Source organism: Peromyscus eremicus, chromosome 16_21 (assembly GCF_949786415.1).
Source record: "Peromyscus eremicus chromosome 16_21, PerEre_H2_v1, whole genome shotgun sequence".
NCBI lineage: Eukaryota > Metazoa > Chordata > Mammalia > Rodentia > Cricetidae > Peromyscus > Peromyscus eremicus.
The window spans coordinates 12,887,787-12,901,153 of NC_081432.1; the positions used below are offsets into that span (position 1 = coordinate 12,887,787).

Here is a 13,367-nt window from a genome sequence, read left to right on the forward strand (position 1 = left end):
CGTGAACACAGCACCTAGGCTGGGAAGATGGCTCAGTTGGCATAGTAATTTCCATGCAAGCATGCCAAGCTGAGTTCAGATCCTCAGAACCAATGTAAAAAGACAGGCATGATCGTCCACATGTGCAATATAAGACAGGTTAAAGGGAGCAAGACAGGTGGAGAATCAGGATATTGCTAGCCAGCCTGTACACCTTGGCCTGTACACCTTGGTGAACTCTGCTTTCAGTGAGAGAACCTGTCTCAAAAACTATTAGGAGAGCAATTGAGGAAGACTCTTAGTGTTACCCTCTGTTTTCCAAAAGTATGTGTACACAAACAGAAACATAGAGATATGCATATACCACACATGTACACACACGCACACACACACACACACACACACACACACACACATGCACACAGATACTACAGGTCATCTGTTTGCTATGTCACTCAGGTAAATGTTCTTGACCAATAGTTAGGGGTCAGAAAACTATCAATGGCTTAATGCACAATGTAATGACAAATAACCTCAATATTTTCGCTTGTTTCACCACGAAAAACATATGGATAAATGTACCTGAGACAATGGGTCTGTTCATCTAACAAAATATTTCAATTATCAATAGTCTATTGCATTAGAATCTCATCAAACCTGAACTCACACAATTCCAATTAGTCCTTTGCAATGAAAGATCTGCATTTAACCTCTTGAGTTCTGATCCTAAGTCTTTGGTATGTCCCACTGAAACATAGCCAAGGTTCTGTCAAGGCAATGATCTCTCTCATTACACCTTCTAATAGATATAACTATATATCACCAACAGATAGACTGGGAACGCATCCATAAATAGCTAGCACTATTGTGTTCAACTCAAAAAATCCCTTCTCTAATGCATCTTCAACTCATTGACTTGGAGATGTTCCCATCATCTGTTGAACCCTTAGGGTGAATCTGCAGCTGCAATGGCAAGTACTGATGATGAACCTGAACTTGGAGGAGCCTCTGCCAAGCTTCCAAATGCAAATTTCACTTTGTAAACTAGGAGATGAGAAATATTCTAGAACAATGTGATCTGCTCAGATTCGAAAGGTGCAAGGTTTGATGGAAATCTGTTGTAAATCAGTAAGTATGGTCAGGCTGTGTCCTATACTAAATGATTTCATATTATAGAATATAATAGCCCTGAGTTACTCCATATTGTGAAACAGCAGCTTGCCTCATTTTGAGTATAAATGCAGATAGGGAATAACTCTTTGTCTTCTTTACATAGGTAAACAAATATAAACCACAAGAGGTAGACTGTTAAATAAGTTACTTGTAAAAGTAAATATTACCACCTATGAACTTAACAAATTAAATCAGGAACACATGGACACATGGATGTATCAGAAACATAGCAGGAAAACGAAAACAAAAGAGCAAGCCTACCCTGACAAATGATGCAACAACATCTTGGAATATAAAAGGGTGATCCTAAGGAAGAGAGTCATAGCAGCTACCTTGGTCCATTATCTAGTCATTCATCATGACCTTTATTCAGAAAAACTGCCACACTTAAACACTGCAACTTGGGTTCTGAGACTCAAATACAAATGTAGTTTTATTGCTATTTTTCTTTTATCAGAATAATGGTATTATATTTTCCCTTAAGTCCATGGCCTGTCTAGTCTCAGGTTCTTGGTCATATCAGCAGTGTCAGGTATTGGTTCCATCTCATGAAGTGGGCCCAAAATCCAATCAGAAATTGGTTGCTTACTCCAGTAACAGTTGTAGGTGGCAGAGTTTGTAGCTGGGTGGCATTGATGTTTAGTTTTCTGCCCCGGTAGTATATAGACTACCTTCCAGAACCATGAATGCTAAGTGAAGCTTCTAGCTGGGCACCAGCTTGATTTCTCTGCATTTGATGACATAAGTAAGTATTGTCTTCAGCAATAGTGCCTTACCATCAGGTAGTGAAAAGCAATCATCAGCCTTGGCAATAGCCTGTGATGTTTGAGAAGGTCTCCAAGACCAGTGGCTGAACAAGATGTAACACTCCATAAAATGACTCCTAATGATATATCACTATATCCATAGATGGCCTCACTCAGCCATCATCAGAGAAGCTTCTTACAGCAGGTGTGGACTAACACAGAGACTCACAACTGGACAATAAGAGCTAGAGACTTTGGAGCACTCAGTTCTAAATAAGATGTTTTTGTTAAACCTCTCACCTCAGGGATCACTCAGGAACCAATGCAAAAGAGGTGGCAAACAGTCTGTAAGACCCAGAAGGGGTGGGTGACTCCAAAGAGACATGCATGATGCACATATGAACTCACAGAGAGTGTGACAACCTGCACAGGACTTGCACGTGTTCCCAGCATGGAGAAGAGGAGGCAGTCACAAAGGCTCACCTCTAATCAAGGAGCTATTTGCAACTGATACCTCCCGCGAAAGGGAAAACCATTTTTCTCCAGTGGAGTCTCAATGCATATGTTAACCACACTTCACAGCATGCCCCATGCCCAGAAGGAGTTGGCCAAAACAGACTCCCTGGTTTCTTTGTTTTGTTTTATGAGGTTTGTTTGTTTTGATTTGATTTTTTTTTTCTGAGAGAAATAAGGAACACAAATGTGGGTGGGCGGGGAGGTGGGGAGTATATAGGGTAAGTTAGGGGGAAGAAAACATCATCAAAATATATTGTAGGTGAAAAAAAAAAGAGGAAAAAAGTACAAGTGGAATTCCTCCTGCCCAGGACAGACAACCTCCTGGAACTGATATTCAGAACTGTATGGCACCCATGCAGTGAACATGGGAATTGGCAAATAACTATAAGCAAAAAGATGGTGGGAAGATTCATGAGGACCACTGGAAAATAGTTAATTGACCTGACTAAGAAAGGAAAGGAAAGTAAGAAAGATGTGATCAGGGACATTTACAATGATCAATAGGGTAATTACATGCCTAGTTTCCTATTTTCTCTGTAAAGTGAATAGAACAAAGTTCTCTAGATATTAAGGAATGAGGTTGATACTTTTGGTTAATTAAGATAGACTAACACAATTCTTAGTCCCTGACAAGTCCCTGGAACCCCTCCCTCCGAACCAATGTAGTGCTTTGAAGATGGTATCTGTAGTAACCCACAGACAATAGTGTTGGGGTGGCTGTTAGTGTCAGACATTTAACATGGCTTCTCTGAGATTGCTACATGGTCTTCTAATAGTTAGGAACAGTGAAGTTATAGAAATAGAACTGTCAATGTGAATGCACCCTCTGGGACATTCTGATAGCCCTGATTCTGCTGTTCTTAGTCATATTATAACTAATTTGGACAGTACCTTACCTATTGCCTCAAGTCAAACACCTAAATAAAAGATCTCCAGAAGATGTCAGTAATTCATTTGGGCATTATCAGAAGAATTTTGTACATAATACAGCATATTTCTGATTGGCCCATTTGAACATCTATTGCTAAGTTGTCTTTTAAAACAAAATAAAATCAGAAGTCAAAATGTTATTGAGGATTTTAAGATCCAAGCCTGCATGGGCCCTGGCAGCCCAATAATATAAACTTGGTCATTTTTCCTCATTCATCCTTAAAAAGAGACAATAATAGTAGGAAAACAGAGAAATGAGATTTATTCAGTGAAGGCACAGTGGGTAGAGAAAAATAGAGTTCCAATGAGCTCATGTTCCCTGGCTTGGAGGTCCAGGGTTAAAGAGAAGGTAAGAAACCTTCAAAGCTAGGCAGTCATAGTCAAGAGAAGGTCCTGCCCATCACTGACCCATCAATGACTTTGTCCCTACCTTTTACAAGATGCTCAGCAAGTTGTTAGAACAATGTGCAATCTTTTCCTGTGAGTCATTTTTCCTCCCCAGCCAGCACCAGGCTTTAGCCTTTTTCTTCACTCAGCACAGGATTCCTTAGGAAATTCCAATACTTTGGGTGCCATTATTTCAGTAGTTGGAGAGCCAATAGGAAGGCACAAGTATCTCAACTTAAGATATATTCATTGATGCATGGGGGAGGGGCTAGGTCTGGCCCCAACTTGGTATGCCAGCCTGTGTTGACAACCCAAGGGAGGTCTTACCCCCTATGAGGAGAGGATGGGGGTGGGATGGAGGGAGGTAGGGAGAGGTGGGGGAAGTGAGAGAAGAAGAGGGAAGGGGAACAGGGGTTGGTATATAAAAGGAAAGAAAAAAATTTAAATAAAAAACTATAAAAAAGATATATTTGTGCCAGGACAGCTATAGAAATAACAATAAGAAATAGAAAAATGCATGTTGCAATGCTTTTATTCTCCCAGTCACAAAATTCAGTGGACAGGGCACACATTTCTTCCAGATTTGGGGATCATAAATGAAAGGTTTACCTGTGATCTGAACTCTCTATTTAATTTGACTTTGCATATTGCCTGAGATAGTGTTTTAAAACTCAGTATGCACATTCCACCATTGCTCACTTTATATCCAGAGAGCAAACGCCCAATGAGTTCTTCCCAGGGAAATCAGCAACAAGCTTGGGTAGTTTCACTCAAGGCTCATACAGAGGCATCCTTTTACTTCCACAGTTCCTAAACTAGAATTGGAAGGAATTTGAGTCTCCCCATAATTCTAGTCTTAGCTATGTAAGGTGAATCATTTGCTCTTCTAAACATGGCATGTGATTTGAAATTAGCTTCTGATACTTTAACCCAGAAAGCACACAAAACATACAAGAACAATGTAATATTATAAAAAGAAAACGCACCATTTATGACATGGTTTATCTAAAGGAAAATGTTTATTGCTCTGAGAGAGTGCTAACTGTGTAATTTTCCAGGGATGTTCAAAAGAGATTATTATGAAATATTCTTGTTTCTTTGGGGGACTTCATAGATTATTGCATGCAATGGATTTTCAGCAGTTCTGAAAGGACAGCAGCTCTAAGAATTGAATCTCAGCAATGAAATACCTTCTGTGGATTCCTAAACAGAATTTATGTCATATGTGTACTTGATTTCAATTTAATTCTCTGGACTTCCTAATTATGAATTGGATTTCACACGGACCATATGGGCAGAACATGCATAATAATACTCCAAGTCAGTGTTGTCAGAATCATTAAAGATCAATAGTCTAGCATAATATTACCTTAGTATTCCAGAGCAAGAGTATCAACAACTATGCTAGCAAAGACTTCTGTTGAATCATTTTCTTTTCTTTTTTTTTTTTTCGAGACAGGGTTTCTCTGTGTAGCTTTGTGCCTTTTCCTGGAACTCACTTGGTAGCCCAGGCTGGCCTCGAACTCACAGAGATCTGCCTGGCTCTGCCTCCCGACTGCTGGGATTAAAGGCGTGCGCCACCACCGCCTGGCTCATTTTCTTTTTAAATGCAGTCCTTGCTTTAAGAAAACTAGAGGGCTGTTGAGATGGCTCATGGGGGAAATTGCTTGCTGTACAAGCAAAGAGGACCTGAGTTTGGATCTCCCAAATTCACATAAAAGTCAAGAATAGTGGCTGTGTCTGTAACCATAGCACCAGAAGACAGATCTCACAGACATCTGGTGAGCCAATCTAGCACACACAAACTCCAGGTTCACTGAAGATACTTTGTCTCAGAAAAAATAAAGTGGCCAGTGATAGAGGAAGACGCTTTCAGTCAACTCCTGGTTATACATGCTCCATAGCTGAGCACACCTACACACCTAATCTAACACTCAAAATATGAAACTATGCTGGGCAGCAGTAGAGCATGCCTTTAATCCCAGCACTCAGGAGGCAGAGGCAGGTGGATCTCTGTGAGTTCAAGGCCAGCCTGGTCTACAGAGCAAGATCCAGGACAGGTGCCAAAACTGCACAGAGAAGCCCTGTCTCGAAAAAGAAAAAAAGAAAAGAAACTATGCAGTACGTTTTACTGTGCACAGTTAGCTTCTTTGAATTCCCCTTAGTATCTCTATTTCTAAGCATTACTGTGATGTTCTAAATCACTTAAAGACAGGCAGGACTATCTATTTCCTGTCCAATGATTTCATGTTTATTAGAATTCCTCCCTTTGAAATTACAGTTTTAGTCCTTGTTGTCACATTTCTAAGACTGATGTTGGAAAATGAGAGTTTACTTATCACCTAATTGGTTCCAGTTTGTTCTCAGACTATCTTCTAGTGAGGGATAAAATCATGCCATGCCATGTGGTAGAGTTTATCATTCTCGTGTGACCTTGTCAACTAGAAAGTGCAAGTCATTAACATACGTTCACTGGTTTCTTTGGAGTGGATAGGAACAAGATGTACTCTGACTCCCGGACAGATCCCAACAGAAAATCAACAAACACTTATTGAACTTCCTAAGGAGAGATGAATATTTGATGGATGGTCTCTCATCAGAGATGAGGTAAATGGAGGTGAAAAGAAATGCCCTAGATGAGGGGCAAAAGGCTACCACCATGGAACAGAGGTTAACAAGAAGATTTGCAAGACTGGTCAAGGCTACCTCATAAGGTATGATAAACTGATCAAGAACGGTGTATCTACTGGCTATGACCTGTCTGACAAGAACATCAGTCCACTGGGTGGCTTTGTCCATTATGGTGTCCATTATTATATAACTTTGTCATGCTCAAAGGCAGTACCCTGGGAACCAAGAAATGAATACTCACTCACTCTTCACAAGTCTTGGCTGGTACAGACCAAATGACGAGCTCTGGAGAAGATAAACCTGAAATTCCTTGACACCACCTCCAAGTTTGGCCATGGTCATTTCCAAATCATAGAGGAGAAGAAAGCATTCACAGGAAAACTCAAGGAAGACCACACTGACAAGGAGGAAGGTGCTTAGTGCCAGGAGCACTTTGTGCAGCTGGTGGATTCTCAACAAAAACTTTTCCAGTGGGGGAAAAGAAAAAAAAATGTCCCAGTTGATGCTGATGCTGAACAGTTACTCTTTACTAAGTAGGGGTATAACAATATAACTGTAATGGTGAAAATTAAGTCAACTTGTACAGCTCACTTAAATATTTCCTATTAGTTTCTAAGAACTGGAAATTCATCTGGATTTGCAATGCTCTGAGCTATTTTTCACATGTACTGAAATTTCCCTTGATGGAGAAGTATGTATGGATCTTACAATCGAAAATATTTTAATTTTTCCCTCAACTTTGCAAGTCTCCATTCATCTATGGCCGTTTATTTTTGTTTTGTCTCATATGAAAGATTTTTAAAAGATCTTTTTATAATAATTCTGTGTATGTGTCTATAAGTGAGTATGTGTATGCCATTGCAAGTGAATTCAGATGCCAGTAAGAGGGTGTTGAATCCCCTGGAGCTGGAATTACAGGTGGTTGTGATCTGCCCACCATGAATGCTGGGAACTGAACTTAGGTCATCTACAAGGGCAGTATACATTACAGCTGAGCCATCTCTCCAGTGCCTGTTATTGAAGTGTTTTGACATGTCTTTCTAGTTCATTGTCCCTATGTCTTAAACCCTTGGGATATAGAAAAAGAACTACTGGAGTTTTTAAGCAAACATGAAACTGTCTTGAACATTTTGTGTAAGAACATTTCCTTTGGGTCTCATGTTCATCAATTCTACACTTCAGACACTTGTGGACTCCAACCACAGATCCATATCATTGCACATGACACTGAGCATGTCTCCTTGAGTTTTGGTCTACTCTATACAGTGGACCAAAAGTGAGAATGTACTGATGAGTGTGTCTCCAGCAATATATTTATGAGAGTTGTTTTTTTGTTAGATCCACCCAAATAATCTCTGAATGCTCTTCATCACAGGGAAAAAATTATATTAAATAAAAAACCATGGGATGACTTCTATTATGCATATTTGATCAGGACATAGTTAGGCTCCAGAATATGTCATAGGATCCAAGACTTCTAGCTAGAACAATGAATTTCCATCCCACTGTACCTGAATTCTCACTCAGCCAGGAGATTTACATTAGAGCATTCTGGAGTAGTCAAAGAAGTCAATAGCCTTAGAAAATCACTGCCAAGAGCTTTAGATTGAGACCAGAAAGCATTCACTCAAGGATGAGGAACACAGTGTGTTATTGACCAGAGCAATGATTTACATGCTTTAATCTCTATTCTTTCCCTCTCCTTAATTGTCCTGTTATTTTAAATTTTACAATTTATCTTTGTGATTCTTGACTGGACACAATGTGACCATCTATCTCATAGTCTAGACAGGATGGAATTTACTCTTGCAAAACATGAGCTAAAACACATACATTATTCTTTAAGTTGTTTGAGTCAGGTATTCGGTCACAGCACGCTGTGCTCTTCTGATAGCTCATTTGTCAAGCAACAGTTTATATACGGAGGCTTTCTCCAAGATCTTCTTTTACTGTGATCATCAGTCTTCGCTGCCAAAATCCAATTAATTTACTGACTCAAGTTACCAAACTTAATCCTATTTCCCCAGTCCACGAGGCCCTTATACTTCTGAGTGCCGACTTTCTGTCTTTGAAACGTTGCTAATCCATATCCAGGCTGGTGCTCCTTTGAAACTACAGCTGCAGTGCCAGTACATTGAAACTTCTAGGCATGGTGTCTGCTAACCACTTAAAGAGTTGTTATTGATATTTATATTATTACTATTCTTACATTTTTATTTTAGTATCTTCAGTTAACATACTGTTATAAGAAAATGAGAGAAAAGTAAGCTATTGTTTATAAAACTGAAAGTTGTGTCATTTTTGTGCCTAGTAACTTTGAACATATTTGTTTTCTTATCAACTATTTTATAATATTTTCTACTTCCACTTCCTAGTTTCGTTCACTTTAAACTTGAAATTCATTAGGTACTCAAGTCAAGGGACATAAATGATGAGTTCAGGTTCTACAGCAGGGAAGTAGGCATGATCGTTGTCTTGTAGTTGCTGGGTTTGGTATTGAGTTCTCTTCCTGTCACCACAGTGTGTATGTGAGAATTAAAACATAAAGCAAGAATAATGCAATGCTCCAGTCAGGCCAAAAGATTATGTTTAAATCTCACAGTGTGTGTGTGTGTGTGTGTGTGTGTGTGTGTGTGTGTGTGTGTTAGGAGCAGATAATTTTATTAATTTAGCATAAATCTAAAAAGTTAGTGTGTTTGTGTTACATTTACCCATCATGTTACTTTTCAGAGTTTGACCTGCTCAACCTACAGATCTATAATGTTGTGTGCTCTGACTTACATATTTTCTTTCCCAAAATTTGCATTTCTAAAAAACAATGAAGGAAAATTTCCTTGTCTCCACACATTTACCTACGTTTGTTATCTTGTACCTCACTCCTGTCTTGAGATAGGATCTCATGTAGTCTGGGATGGCTTTCAACTCATTGTTTATTCACCTCCCCAGTCCTGGAATAATTATAGGAATGTACCACTGCACCTGGTACATGCTATGCATGCTTCCTACCACCTGAATATTCATCCTAATGAATGTACAATGATGTCTCATAGAGACTTTGACTTACAACCCAATGATCATTAGTCTTGTGAAAACCTGCAAAGAATCATCCTTTCAAAAAAATGCTATTAGGGAAGTTGTATTTCCACATGCAAATGAGTAAAATGAACAAAACCCATCAGAAAATGTATGAGACCTAAATATAATTACAGAAACAATAAACATTTCAAAGACAGCAAACAGGGAGAGACTCTGGACTTAGGCCATAGGGACATTTGTTGGACATTACACAAAAGTCTCAGACAGCAAAGTAAAAAATAACTAAATGGGACTATCTGAAACTAAGAAGTATTTTGTACAGTGAAGGTAAGAAATGATACAGTGAAATGACAGCCTACACATTTGGACAGAACATTTGCAAACCATATATCTGAAAAGACCTGGCATCATAATTTATGAAGATGTGACACAACTGAATAATTAAAATGTAAACCTCAATTATTAAATAGGGAGGAGGCATCAATGGACATTTCTCTAAAGAAGAAATAAAAAGAGGCCACAGAAACACATTTCCTTTGATTCCAGTTGTAATGCCTATTGAAAAAGAATCCATTAATGTGATCCAATTTACTGTCTCTCACAGTGCCCTGTGGTACTGTAGCTGGGCATTGGTAACCATGAGCTTTTTTGGGCTGACTCATTAGGTGGTCCTGCTGTGGAAATGACCTCCTCTGGTCATCTCTTAAGATTTCCGACCAAAGGTCCTGTTGTCTAGTCATAAAAAGTTTTTTTCTTTTCTTTTTTTGTATATGAGGACCCTAGGATTAAGCTACTTCAGAAAACAAATTGCTATAATCATTAGCTCCTCAAATTCTGAAGTATGGTATTTTTACATCTGTTGCTTCAGATGGAGGTTTCTGACCTCATGTGTTCCCAAGAGTACTTTGGACATAAAGTCATTACTTCATGAACCCTATGTTGTAGTGTGCATAGTATTAAATCTGTTCATATTCATGAATATTTAGATTGCTTCTCCTCGGTACCCAAGGAATGCTATAAGGAATATTTTTATGAATATCACTCTTGACTTGATGAAAGACGATGCTAGAGATAGATTTTTATATTAAGTATGAGCAGATATAAATTTTAACATGTCATAGGATTGCTTATTTATTTTTGACAATGTGCATAAAAATATAGCCTGTATTTTCTTATGTTTAAATGAGAATAATTTCTTGCTTCTTGGTCACTTTTCTATGCTAGAAACGAAAAGTGTCCTAGCATTATAAAAAATAACATATTCACATACTTCCCCAAACTTCCATATGTTAGAAGAGTAATAAAATTGCCCTTTTTCATTATTTTCTTCTTTTAATGAAAAATATTTTATACAATATATTTTGAGTATTTTCCCCAAACCAATTTTCCCAGATCCTACCCACCTCCATAGTCACATAATTTTATATTCTCTCTCTTTCTAAAAACAAACAAACCAAAACAAGAAAGCAAAAGAAAAACAAGATACACACCAAAAAAATACCCACAAAAAAATGAAAAAAAATCAAAATAAATAGGCAAAAGAGTACTAAAAAAAAAAATACCCCAAACAAAGCAAAAGGAAATATAAAGCCCACAAAAAATAGCCTTCAGTCAATTTTGTGTTGGTCAGCTCCTCTTGTGCCTGGGGTTTTCCCAGAAGTGTGGTTGATATACCCAGTGAGACTCTGTTGGAGAATACTGACTTTCCTTTTTCCAGCAGCTATCAATGGCAAATAGCTTCTGGGTTAGAAGTGGGGCTTTGTTTCCCCTTCCTCTCTCCCTGGTTGGGTGTTGTCTGACTGGATCCTGTGTAGGTGGGTCGTGTATAGGCTGTCACCGTGTTTGTGAGTTCATATGTGCATCTGTGTTGTTGTGTCTGGAAGAGACACACTTTCCTTGGAGTCATCCATCACCTCTGGCGCTTACGATCATTCTGTCTACTCTTCTACTTCAATCCCTAAGCCTTGAGGGGAGAGGTTTAATGAAGACATCCCATTTAGGACTGAGTGTTTCCAAGTCTCTGACTCTCTACCCCATTATTCAGTTGTGGGTCTCCAGGTTAATTCCTATCTATTGCAAGAAGTACCTTCTCTGTTATGGGATAAGTAAGGCATTAATCTATGGTTATAGCTGTATGTCAAGTTGAGTCATTTTATTGCTTTGTTCCTTTAGCAGAACAATCATAGTAAATTTTCCTCTAGGCCCACTACCTATCTAGTTTCAGGTCCTCAGACACTTCAGAAGTGTCAGGTATGGGTTCCATCTCATTGAAATTAATCAAATTAATCAAAAAGTAGTAGGTAACTCCTAAAACATTTGTGCCATGATTGCACCAGTATATCTTTCAGGAAGATCAGTGTTGTCTGTTACAGAGCTTATAGCTGGGGGATAGTGATGAGTCTCCCCTAGTAACATGTAGACTATCTTCTAGTACCATGAAGTGTCTTCAGCAGTAGGGGTAAAATTTCTAGTTAGGCATCAGCTTGAATTCTCTGTGTTTGATGACATAAGTGATATCTTCTGCAACAAGAGCTAGCCATCAGATTGTAGAGAACGATTAACAGCCTGTAATGTTTAGGGGATTTCCTTTGGGACCCATTGGCTCACAACTCAAGAAGTGATCAATTCCTGGCATTGGAGGTTTTAGAATAGTCTAAGATATCTATTGTCTTTCTTATTATTTGGTGACTCCACTTAGATTCCTTTCATATGTGTATATGTTTTAGGAAGCCTCTACAGTCGTAGGTTTCCATATAATGTTTCAAATGACCTTTAGCTATCATTGTCTCCAAGTTCCTTCCTTTATCCCTTTCTCCATTCCTTCTCCCCATTCAATCTTCTTATTCCAGTTTGCCCTATATTGCTCCACAACAATATATTCTATTTCCCATTTCTCATGATATTCTCTTCACCAGTCCCTCAATAGCTGCATATTCTCTGTTGTTATTCAGATTGTAGCACACACATTTAAGTCTTCAAAGGTAACATATACATGTAAGAGGATACATGCAATATTGGTTTTGGGGGGTCTGGGTTACCAACCTCAGGATGATTGTTTCTAGCTCTATACACATACCAGAAAATTTTATAATTTCATTTTTTAACAGCTGAATAACATTCTATTATGTAAATGTAAAATATTTTCATTATTTATTCATCATTAGATGAACATCTAGGTGGTTTCCAATTTCTGATTATTATGAATAGAGCAGCAGTGAACATGGATGAGCGAGTATCTCTGTAGTAGGATGTGGAGTCTTTTGAGTACATGCCCAAGACTGGTACAGCTGTATCTTGAGGGAGATCTATTACCAGCTTCCCAAGGAACCACCATACTGATTTACATAGAAACTTTATATGTTTACACTCCTACCAGCTATGAATAAGTGTTCTCCTTTCTGTACATCCTTGCCAGCATATGCTGTCATATGCTTTATTGACCTTGGTCATTCTGACTGGGATAAGAGGAAATTTCAAAGTAGTTTCAATTACATTTTGTTGATGGCTAAGGGTGTTCAACAATTTTTTTAAGTATTTCTCAGCAATTTGTGTTTCATGTTTTGAGAATTCTTTGCTTAGTTTTGTGTCCCATATTTAAATTAGATTATTTGATTTCTTGATGTTCAGCTTTCAGTTCCTTATACATTTTACATACTGAGCCTCTATCAGATGCATATTGATAAAGATATTTTCCTACTCTGTAGGCTGTCCTTCTGCCCAAATGATAGTGTCCTTTGTGGAACCAAAGCTTTTCAGTATCAGGAGGTATCATATTCATTGTTGGTCTGTGTCTGTGCTATTAGTGTCTTGTTCAGAACAGAAAATCCTTTTCTGTGATGATGAGTCCAAGCCTATTCTGGATGTTCTTCTTTATCAGATTCAGAGTACCTAGTCTTATGTTGAGGTTTTTGATCCATTTGGAGTTGAGTTTTGTGCAGGATTATGGATATGGATCTATTTTCATTTTCT

General features: G+C 38.4%; 1 protein-coding gene across 8 annotated transcripts in view; it reads right to left on the bottom strand.

Moving 5' to 3' along the window:
* Pcdh15 (protocadherin related 15) overlaps window positions 1-13,367 on the bottom strand; it is a 623,956-nt gene that overhangs the window by 542,963 nt on the left and 67,626 nt on the right. The window lies entirely within an intron of this gene.